Raw genomic sequence first — 11,067 nt, forward strand, 5'->3', positions numbered from 1 at the left:
TCCCCACCTGAATAGGGCTGATATTGACCACGTCGTGGTGCGACCATCTCCCATGAGGGGCTGCCCTCGTGGTCTCGTGTTCCTCTGGGATCCTCTTTATTGACCTGAATTCTAACCCCCATGATTTCTTGCAGCTCACCTGAAAGAAAGAGGCTTAGGAGAAAGCCTGGAATGTGGAGGCCCAGAACTGATCTCTGCCATGTCCTTCTCCAAGAGGAGAATAAAATAACAGAGGTCTTCATAAAACAGGACCCATATGAGGGCTGAGATCCCCAGCGATTAGAGCAGGGGAGAAAATATAAAAGACAATGGAGGCACTAAAAGCCCCGAATGAAGAAGTAGGGTCCTCTTTGTGTTCCACTTCAGGTAGGTGCCCTTCCTGGAAAAGAAGACATTTCCCCTTGGCAGAGCACCTTGGACAACGGACTTGGTTTGATCCCACTGGGTCATTCTTGTTGCCACTAGGCTTTTGGGGTCTCCATTCTAAAGTGCTTGTTTGAAGGTGTGGCTTCTTCCTTTCATGAAAATCTCCTGGGAATTTCTGTCTGAAATGCAGTTTCTTGGGCCTTTAAGAAGCAGCACAATGACCCTGATGTAGGTATTCTTTAGCTGTGCAGCTAGGGCCCAGGGATTGGGGCCTGTCAGCCGCATGATATCATAGTTACTCATCCAAGGTTAATACTACTTTCTCTGTTTTACATTATACATTCTTCTCCATTATACATGAGGACCATATGCTCAAAGACGGTAATGAAATCACCATGTACAGCAAACTTGGTACGCGGTGGAGCTGGTATTTGCATCTTGGACAGCTATTCCGAGGGCTGTGCTCTCGTTGCTACAGCACAGTCCTAGGATAGGATTGGACTGGAAATATGGTAGCACTAGAACACATCAGTAAAAGTTAGTTTCTCCTTGTTACCTATATTTACCTGCTTGACAAATATTTACCGAATGTTCTATCTGGCAGGCTCTGGAGCAGGCACTGGGGAGGAGGGGTGAACAAGGCACACAGAGCACCTGCTCTCAGGAAGATGACCTCTAGCACCAGAGCCAGGTGTTTTACAGAGAATCACATATATGTTTTTTAAGGATGACCGTGGTGTATTTCATACACATGTTCCTTGCTCCCATTTTGTCAGCAGGGATTGAAAATTGACTGAGTATAAATAATCAGACTTTATTTTACCAGTAGAAATACTGATGTTTGACACAATGTCCTCTGAATTTCAGCTGTAGGTTCCTGGACAGTGTGTTGTACGCTTCGGACAGCGTAGCCTGTGTCCAAACCTGTGTGATGGTTCTACCGTCACTAAGTTGTTCCCAGGGTTTTGGAAATCTCCTGTTCTCTTTGGGAATCAGTTTCTTTATCAGTAAAAAAAAGCTGTTATTCAAGTCCTCCAAAGTCCCTTTCAGTTCACATTTCTCTGAATGCATAAGAGACTGAGATGCATATTAAATGGGACCTGGGAACTGCAGCCAAGAGCAGACCTTGGTATCTTCTCTGTGTGTCTCATGCAGGAGCCTAAGCCAAGCCCAAACCCTGAAAAGACATAAATGATAGAGGAGATGGAAGAAAGAAAATCAGCAGCTTGGAAGAACGAGAATAACACAAAGACGGGTAAAGAAATGGTAGAGCAGTTGGCTGCCAGCAGAGATGAAAAGAAGGACAAGCTGAGTTCACAAGAATCAAGGGAAAGTGAAGAGTGCACACAGCATTATCCACGTCCTCAAGGAGCAGCCTGAGCTGAGCAGGGAGGACTGAGAGAGTAACTTACGCCACAGTGAACCTGTGCACCTGCCGAGGAGATCCACAGCATGGATCAGGGTTCGTTTGCACTGCTGGGAGCACCAATTCCAAAAGGAGGAGGAGGAGACCCTGAGGCTCTGTGCTGGACCCTGCTGTTTGCACCCGCAGCTGCCCCCACAGCAGATGCCCCAAGTAAGCGTGAGCTTAGAGGGAGAAAGAATGTTTGGAGAAGGGATGGAGATGTCCATTCTTTCCTTCACCAGTTTTGCCCTGAGGTCAGGAGGGGGCAGGGTAAGGGGACCCTTCCATTTGAAGCAGAGGTACTAGTAATATTCTTCCAGATTTACACTTGGAAAGACTTTACACCCAGTATTTCTTAAGTATTTGTGAGGGTTTATTTTTCCTCATGCTTTGTGAACAACTTGGAGTTCAGCTATCAGTAAGATTTACCTGAGGACATCAAAGCAGTGGGAAGAAGAATCCAAGTGGATACTTTCAACAAAGTGTGGGGCTCTTCTCAATTAGGTGTTGTGGCAGACCAGAGGATGGGAGGGGAGGCCAAGGACATCTCTTCCTAATGACAGTGAACCCCTGAGAGGAATCACTGCGGAGAGTTGGGTCTTCATCAGAGTCACCAGAGGTCTGGATCAAAGGGCGTGGATAATGTAGGGCAGGCACGTCCTTAAGGAAGGGGATTTGCTACATCTTGGGAGAAAGCAGAGTATCTCTGAGAGCACATTTGGGAAGGAATGTAGTTGAAAAGGTGGAAGATTTGCAACCACTTTTATTCAATCAGTGAACAAATGTCACTGAGACCCTACTCGCAGCTTGATTCGGTGCCAGGAGACATGAACACAGAGATGATTAAAAGGGTATTCCAACTTTCCTGGAGCTCTCAGTCCAGCGACCAAAAAGTCATGAGAAGTGTAATGGGGGTGGATTCACTGGAGGAAGTGACCCGTGCTGCCTAGGGATGACCTCAGTGTTTCTCGTGGCCGCCCTTCTTTCTTTATCAACAGCTGGTGACCAATCCAGGTCCAACAACTGTGGCTCTCAGCCAGATTTCATCCTCTCATGATACAACTAACATCTGCAATCTATGTTGGCTCAAAGTAGCCAACACTGCCAACGTTTCCAGAGGAAACTGCTGATGTCTGTCTCTACTGTCTATGTCCTGGTCAGTAGGAGAAATGAACAGGCAAATTGAATAAGTCTTATAGTTTCATCATGTCATAACAATCAGGGACTATCTGTCTTCTCTTACAAAAGGCAATGCCTTCTAGACTTCAAATTCTCTCCCCATTTCAAAGACAATTTAAATATTGGTCATATTCCTAGAATTTTAGAACTTGGTGCTTTACCCTTACATTTCAGATCCAGTAAGCAAAGTAAAGGAGTAAAGCAACTTCCAAGTTTGCAGTGAGAATGTAGTGGGGTCTAGCAGTAAAATCCTGGCTTTCACGTGCCTGATATCTCTTTAGTGCTCTTAGAAACAGAATAATCTAACACTCCTTGAGTCACTCCTCTATCCCATCATGTTGTACAAAATATAATATCTCTGCTCATCTAGATGACTTGGATCCTAAATTAGCTGAGTTCCACGAATGCATTTACAAAGCCCCTGTGGGTAAAGCACTGTGCTAATTCTACTGTGGATACGAATGAGGGTACACATTCCTTATTGAAGAAAGTGTGAAGATGACTGTTCCCAGCTCAGCCTAGGTATCTCTCTGTAGGTAGAATAACAACAGCAGACACCAATAGGTTCCACCTGCTGAAAGGGAAGATGAGGATGAGGTGCAGTGACTCAGCTCAGTGTCCTCAACTCAGTGAAGTCCACTGGCTTGTTTTCAGTTTCCTCTCCCCTGCCTTGCTTGGAAACTCTCTCCAGGTGGTAAACTGGAGCAAATGTAGGCTCATCTGCTTGTTTCTCATCTCTCAGGATCACTCACTGACCTTTATTTACTGCCTGATGGCCAGTCTTTTGAAAATCTCTGTCTCATCTATTTTGTCCAGTTTATTGTTGTTGCTTTCTTTTGCTGTTTCAAGTGGGAGAGTAAATCCAGTTTCTGTTAGTGTGTATTCGTGTGGCACCCCCTTTATAAAATCACAGTTGGAAAATATCTATCAAGATCCTGAAAAGAAACTTTTACAAAATAAAAAGCACAGTCACAACCAGGGTAAGACTGTGAACGAAGGAAAACCCTTAAACTTGACTGATAAGGAGCTAATATCCAAATATATAAACAGTTTGTAGGACTCAACATCAACAAACCCCAAACAACCCAATTAACAAATGGGCAGAAAACCTGAGCAGACGTTTTCCCAAAGAGGACATACAGATGGCCAACAGGAAAAAAGCTCAACATCAACTATCATCAGGGAAATGCAAATCAAACTCACAGTGTGATGTCACCTAACACCTATCAGAATGGCTATCATCAAAAAGAACACAAATAACAAACACTGGCCAGGATGGGGAGAAAATGGAACCTTGACACATGGTTAGTGGGCACAGAATTATCACATAACCCAACAATTCCAGTGCTGGGTATGCATCCAAAAAAACCCCAAAACACTAATTTGAAAAGATACATGCACCCAAGTTTTCATAGCAGGGTTATTTAGAATTGTCAAGATAGGGAGGCAATCTATGTGTCCATCAACAGATGAATGGATACAGAATATGAGGTATATGTAGTAAATGGAATACTTCTCAGTCTTAAAAAAATCAATGAAGTTTTGCCATTTGCAACAGTATGGATGGACTTGAAGAGTACTGTGCCAAGTGTAATAAGTCAGACATCACTTATATGTGGAATCCTCAAAAATACCACAAACTAGTGAATAAAACTAAACAGAAACAGACTCACAGACATAGAGAACAAACTAGCGGTTACCAGAGGGGAGTGGGGAGGGGGAGGGGGAGGGGCAACCTAGGGATCGGGATGAAGAGGTAAAAACTATTATGAATAAAATAAGCTACAAGGGTATATTATTCAACACCGGGAAGATACTCAATATGTTATAATACATATAAATGGAATATAACCTTTAAGTTGTGAATCACTATATTGTACATGTGTAAATTATATAATAATGTATATCAACTCTACGACCAAAAAAAAAAAAGTGTATTTTAAAAGCACCATACCCGTTTTAAGGACAATGCTGGCCTGACTCTATGTTGCGGATTGCAAACCCCATAGCCCCTTGCCCAAAGGCTGAGGGAATGTTCCCTTGAGGTCTGTGGTGAAAACCAGTCCTTTGTGAGTGGAGATGCCTCTTTAAAAGCATGTCACCCTTGATTATTCCTATTCTCCAAAAGGTCCTTCAAAGGAAGGGTGAACGTGACTACAAAGTGGCCCAATGGAAAGTTCCAGCTTTGGGGCTTTCGTGGAGTATCTCTTAGGAAACACTGCTTCCAGGCTGACTTATGTTCCCTGAGGAACCAGGGAGAGACACCAAACATTTCAAATTGGTGGGCTACAACCCAGGCACTGAACGAGGGGCAGAGATTCCCAGACCCTCTCTCAGGAACCTCATCAGTTGCTCCAAAAGAGACCCCACAAAGTCCTCCACTCACAGGATCTTCCTCCTCTTGGTGGTATAAAATGACCCTGTGCCTTATTTGCTAAGCAGGGGACACAGCGCTAGATTCTACTGTTTCTTGGGTGTATTGCCATGCCAGTTATACAAAAGAAAAGAAAGACGGGAAAGCTAGGTGAGGTATTAGAAATATCTGTCCTCCCGGGGCTGCAAGAGGCAGTCACCTGGCCACACAGGTCTCCCTGAGTTTAAGACCTCTGGTGGTGGTTCTGCAGTTAAAGGAATAAGCTGGTCCACTTTCTTTCCAGCAGAAAATGGGGAATGGGACTGGTCTGAAATAAAGTGTTCTTCATTGGCTGATTAGGGCCTTAATCCTCATCAACTATGATGGTTGTCAATTCAGTCTGGCCCTGGAAAGGAATACAGCATTTTTCCCCAAAACAAACTTAGAAGGGGAGTAGGAAGGTTTATCTTCCAGGAAAATGTATCTAGGAAATGCTCCCCAAGAATTTGCCCAAACTACTGAATATATTTACAGTGGTCTGTTATTAACCATTACCTGTCAGGAGAGTGTGCAAACACTGTCCCCCATTACCACAAATTGTGCCTTCGAGTTTCCTAAATTTGGAGAAATCAAAGGGCTCAGTACATCCGGAGTGCAATGGATAAGCCTTTTTTTTTTTTTTTTTTTTTTTTTTTTTTGGAAAACCATCTTCCTGATCATGGGATCTCCCCGGCGCCTGTACCACAACAATGCAAGATACCAATAACAGAAGCAATAGTGTGAGAAAGAAAACAGAGCATATGTGAGAACTCTCTATCTGCTCAATTTGTCTGTAAAACTAAAACTGTTCTAACAAGTAATGTCATAAATTTTTTAAAAAATGTAATGATGCAACACCCTCAAATCAAAGTGTTGCTGACATCCTATAACTGCATAGTTAATACTAGCCCTGGAGGTGCACCAACCTGGAGTCTGACCAGGCCTATGCCATCAGCCTCTGCAGCCTGGCAGTTCCCCTGGAATCTGGCTGTGGAAACATGTAGGTCAAGGTGGCCGCAGAGCTCCATATGGTGCAGAGAGAACACTGGAATGTGGTGACGGCAGGGAGAAACCATCGGAGGGCCGAGGTCGGTGAAGATCCAGGACGACTCAGATTCAGCAGCTGCCCCACCCGCGGCCACAGAGCAAAGGACAGGGAGGACAGGAACTGAGAGCTACCGGATGAGGTCGCTGCCTGAAAGATAAAAGCAGCTCAGGAGGCTTTGGTCAATTTTGAGAATGGGAAGCAGGAAAATGAGTTGAGGTACGACTCGAATGTTCCGTGGTGGCTTGAACCACCAGTCTTCCAGGTAACAGCACGCTCGCATACTGTACTCACAGAGCCGCATTACACACTCTTCTGCTGTTGCCACGGGGTGAGAACGTGCCCCCCAACCCCTCCCTCCGGTTCTGAAAACACACTCAGACTGGCCACTCAGGACACGCTGTTCTCACATGGGGCACATGAGGGCCTTGATACCAGGGAGTGGGCCAGGCCGCCTGCGCCTCGCCGCCTCGGGAGCCTCCGCTCAGGTGACAGGGGACCGCCACAGCCTCTGGGGCTGCAGCCCGCCCTGTGCCCCTCTTCCCTGCGCGTCCCCCTCCGCCGAATGCGAGGCTGTGACAGGCTTTCAAAAGTGGCCGACGTTCAAAACTTTAAAACTGGCCGCTGAGCCATATAAACGTCCGGAAGCTGGAAACGTCGACGGGGAGCCCGTGGGCCGCGCTGAGCTCCGCTCCCAGGACCCAGCGGCCGCCTCAGTCTCGGGGACGCGCGTGGGCGGAGAGGGGGTGAACCCGGAAAGCGGAGGAGGAGCACGAAGGGGAGGGAGGAAAGAGCCCAGAAGAAACACTGTCAGCTGCTCACACCCGACCTCACCCCTCAGGGCGCCAGCGGCCTGGGTGCTCGCGGTGCGACGGGTGGGGCCGCGGCCGCTTCGGCTCCCATCCGGTTCCCAACAGAGAGAGGACGCGCCATCCCCCGACGAAGCCGGCAGCGCCCCGCGCGTCTACCCTTGCACCTGGGTCCCAGGGAGGGGACACCCCACGACGTGCCTAGCCCTGTCCTGAGGATGTTCAGAGCTGCCAGGGCAGCGGCGAGAGGACAACTGCAAAGAAGGGGAAAGGAAGTTTGGGGGTTTTTTGGCGTTTGGGTTTTTTTTTTTCTGGCGGGAATTTTACCTCAGGGCAGAAAACTCTAGAAATGCCGGCAGAGCAGGCGCATTTGGGGGAGGCCGCCAAGCCCTTCCCTGTCGCTCCTCCCGAATGGACTTCGTGTCTTTCCACGACGTACAAACCTGAGGACAGGCGAGTCAGGCGCCTCCTGGCGTCGCGGAGGAAGCGGGCTCACGGCGGGGGGACGAGAGCTCCCGGCGGGAGGCGAGTGTTGGGCCCACGGCGGTTCTATGGTGTAATGGTGAGCACTCCGGACTCTGATTCCAGCGATCCGAGTTCGAGTCTCGGTGGGACCTTTCCCTTTAGGCCGCGCCGGCGTCTTTTACTCCCGCAGCCAGAACTCAGTCTCCTGCCGAAGCCCGCGTTCCTCCGGCTCCTGTTCCTGCCAACGCAGGCACCTCGCAGCCGCGTCCCTGACCTCTGCCGGCTCCTTCTCCAGAAAACCGGCTTCTCCGACCTGCGCGGTCCACATGGGCAGGTGGCGCGCAGGTGGGGGACGAGCCCGGGCTGTCCCCGCTGGCCCCGGGCGGTCAGCCCGTCTCTGGCCATCGGAGGCCCGGCCCCGCCGCCAAGCGGCGCAGCGACCGAGCCAGTGCCACCCCGCCGTCGGGGCCCCCTGGGTCTCGGGGGTAAAAGGCAGAGGCTGCGCCGCCTGAGTCCTGCCCCGCGAGGGGGCGTCACACCGCAGGCGTAACTGCGCGCTTGTCCCTGTGAGTCAGGGGTCGCTGTGGGGGGCTGTGATGTCGCTGGTCAGACAGGGTGACAGCCTCTTATGGTTCCAGACCCGAATGGGTAGTGCTGTATTGAGGTGCCTATTCTATTCTGAAGTTTGATTGATCCTATTCCACTGTGTTCCGATTTTATTCAGAATTTCTAGCTCCTAAGTCTCCATTGGACACGAAAAGCCGCTGTTAGGCTGAGATTTCAATCTTGACCCCAGGAAGTCCCGTGCTTTCCTCCCAAGCTCAGCCAGAAAGAGGAGAAAGGCCAAGGATTCCAGCGTCTGGGGAGACCAGGGCTCCCTGACCCCTCTCCACCCAGGCCTTTGAGACACTTGCAGAGCTTCTCATCAAGGCTAGCCTGTAGTGAATATACTTTGGTTAGATTTGGGTGGAAACCAGATTTATTTTTTTATCATTATAAACTTAAATTCCTTTTTCAAATGTTGCCTCTGGATATGGAAAACACCATGTAACACATAAACCTTTTGTGCAAGGCCTTCTGTGGAACAGCCACATGGATAAGAACTAGCCGAAGAGAGTATAAAACATAATAATTTATGTGTACCCCAGAACAGTGACAAAATTTTAACACCTGCTTTCGTCAATTGTGTTATGATTGGCATTGTTGGTATTTCTTTATTCTTTTGTCAATATAGTGTGGGAAAAAGCAAAGGAGGCGGTATAAGATATTGTATTTCTATTACTCCCAGTGCCCTTAAAAACAAAACTAGTGGTATTAGAGAAAAGAGTCTCAGTTGAAAGACAGACATTCAATCAAAGCCTGTAGTTCTGAGTTTGAATTGTGAATGTGAATATATGTGAATGCATGAACACATACAAATATGAGTATGTATTTGCTAGCTCTGTCCACTGCAAAGGTCTAGAATTCAACCACTTCCATTGAGTGTCTTTAGGTTACACAATTTGATTTGGGAATAATGTTTTTCACAGAAAGGAATCAGAGATTTTGAGAGATATGACTGAGTCCCAGTCAGGGGCGGATGAGACAGAAGCACCTTGTCATAGTGATATCTACAAAGGTCTCAAAGACTATTAAAATCTTATGAAAAGGAGAAAGGAGCCAGCTTAAAGGCACATTCACTGCTGAAAGAGAGGATCATTGGAGTATCAGTAAGGACTCTATTGCAATGAATTGAAATACTTCAATGTGTTTGAAACTTTGATTTCATATTAGCACGGGGGAAAAAAAAGAAATAAAAGAAACTAGTTGGTGACCATGGAGGATGCTTGGGGAATTGCTCATTAAGCTGCAGTTTTCTTTACAGAGGGAACCACTAAGTAACTAAACAGTATTTAGTACTAAGGGGAAGTTTTTTTTTTTATGCAAGTGTACCAGCTAGATAACACATGGCCATGGAATATCACCATTTTGCTCCACATAACTAGTTCACGGATCTAGGCCTTGAACTCCAAGGGCTGCTAACATTATTTGAGGAAACACACAGGAGTTGATGTGCCCCCTGATCAGAGAGCACACACCACTTCTGAGGTGCCCTTGCCAGGATACCAAACACAATCTCCTCTGCCTCTGTATCTACTGTGTCCAAAATAGGGGCCACTAGACACATATGGCTATTGAATACCTAGAATGTGGCTAGGACGACTAAGGAACTGGATTTTAATTATATTTAATTTATAATTCATGTGAATGTAAACTTAAAGGCTGAAGATATGCACAACATTTTTCTATTAAACACAACTTTAAAGCTTTGGTGGAATTATGTTTCCCTTAATGTGCAGCATTAATTAGCTGTGTAGAAGATAATATTTGTATTATTGTGTGCTTATACTTTTCAGTTTTCAATGTGGTTACTCGGAAAATTGAAATTACATATGTGGTTTGCAATTTCATTATATTCCAGCACTGCTTTAGATTCTACCACCAAAAAGAAAGTATGGAGGACAGAAGAATTTATTAAAGAACACCCAGTTATACAATTTACATTGTGGGAATGCTACAGAACAAACAACTCCATTTCTTCAACAAATGAATGCTTTAAAAAAGGAAAAGAAAAGGACAGCAAGAGACCAAGAGAGCTAGAGCAAGAGTGAGAGGGAAGGAAGCAAGGAAAGAAGGGGGGGAGGGACAACGGGAGGGAGGAAGGAAGAGGCAGGGGAAGAAAGGAAGGGAGGGAGGGAGGAAGAAACCCAGAGTAAATATGTGTGTAAAGACTTCAACACATATCCTACTAATTACAGTTTGTGCATTTTCTTTGGGTCCCAAGAAAGAATAACTTAAAAACAATAATGGGAAATTTGAGCACTCTTTTATGACATTAAAGATGCTGAATTAATTTATGAACAATTATAATGCTATGATGAGAATACTTTCAAAAAGAGTCCTCATTTACGGAAACATACTGGCAAAATGACAGACGAAATATGATATCTGAGATTTGCTTTACAGAATATAGGGAAAGGTAAGTGGGTGGCTTGTAATAAAACAAGGGCAGCCATAAGCTGATATTTGTTGGTCGTGGCTAACAGAGATGGGGATGTTCTTATATAATTCTATTTTGTGTACTATTGAAAACCTGCATTTGAAAAAGAATGATAGGAGAGCACAGGTCCACCTAGGATAATGGCAGCAGGAACTCTCCACGTGCATTTCAGAGGGCTAGGGACTAACAGAGAGAGTCAAGGACACCAGTCATAACCCTGCCCCAACCAAGGGCCAGAGGACACCGTGGACTCCAGTTGGTTTGTATTTAGCCAGGTGTGGGAGCCACACAGAAGTAGAGGAACCGGCAAAGACTCTGCACATAGAGGAGCACAAAGATAATTGACACACATCAGGGATCGATAAG

At 46.4% G+C, this 11,067-nt stretch overlaps 1 non-coding gene across 1 annotated transcript; it reads left to right on the forward strand.

Moving 5' to 3' along the window:
- The first annotated feature begins 7,741 nt into the window (after nt 1-7,741).
- Nucleotides 7,742-7,813, forward strand: TRNAQ-CUG (transfer RNA glutamine (anticodon CUG)). The gene has a single exon. It is a non-coding gene; the product is annotated as a tRNA-Gln (tRNA).
- Nucleotides 7,814-11,067: the final 3,254 nt, after the last annotated feature.

Source organism: Hippopotamus amphibius, chromosome 1 (assembly GCF_030028045.1).
Source record: "Hippopotamus amphibius kiboko isolate mHipAmp2 chromosome 1, mHipAmp2.hap2, whole genome shotgun sequence".
In the NCBI taxonomy this organism is placed as follows: domain Eukaryota; kingdom Metazoa; phylum Chordata; class Mammalia; order Artiodactyla; family Hippopotamidae; genus Hippopotamus; species Hippopotamus amphibius.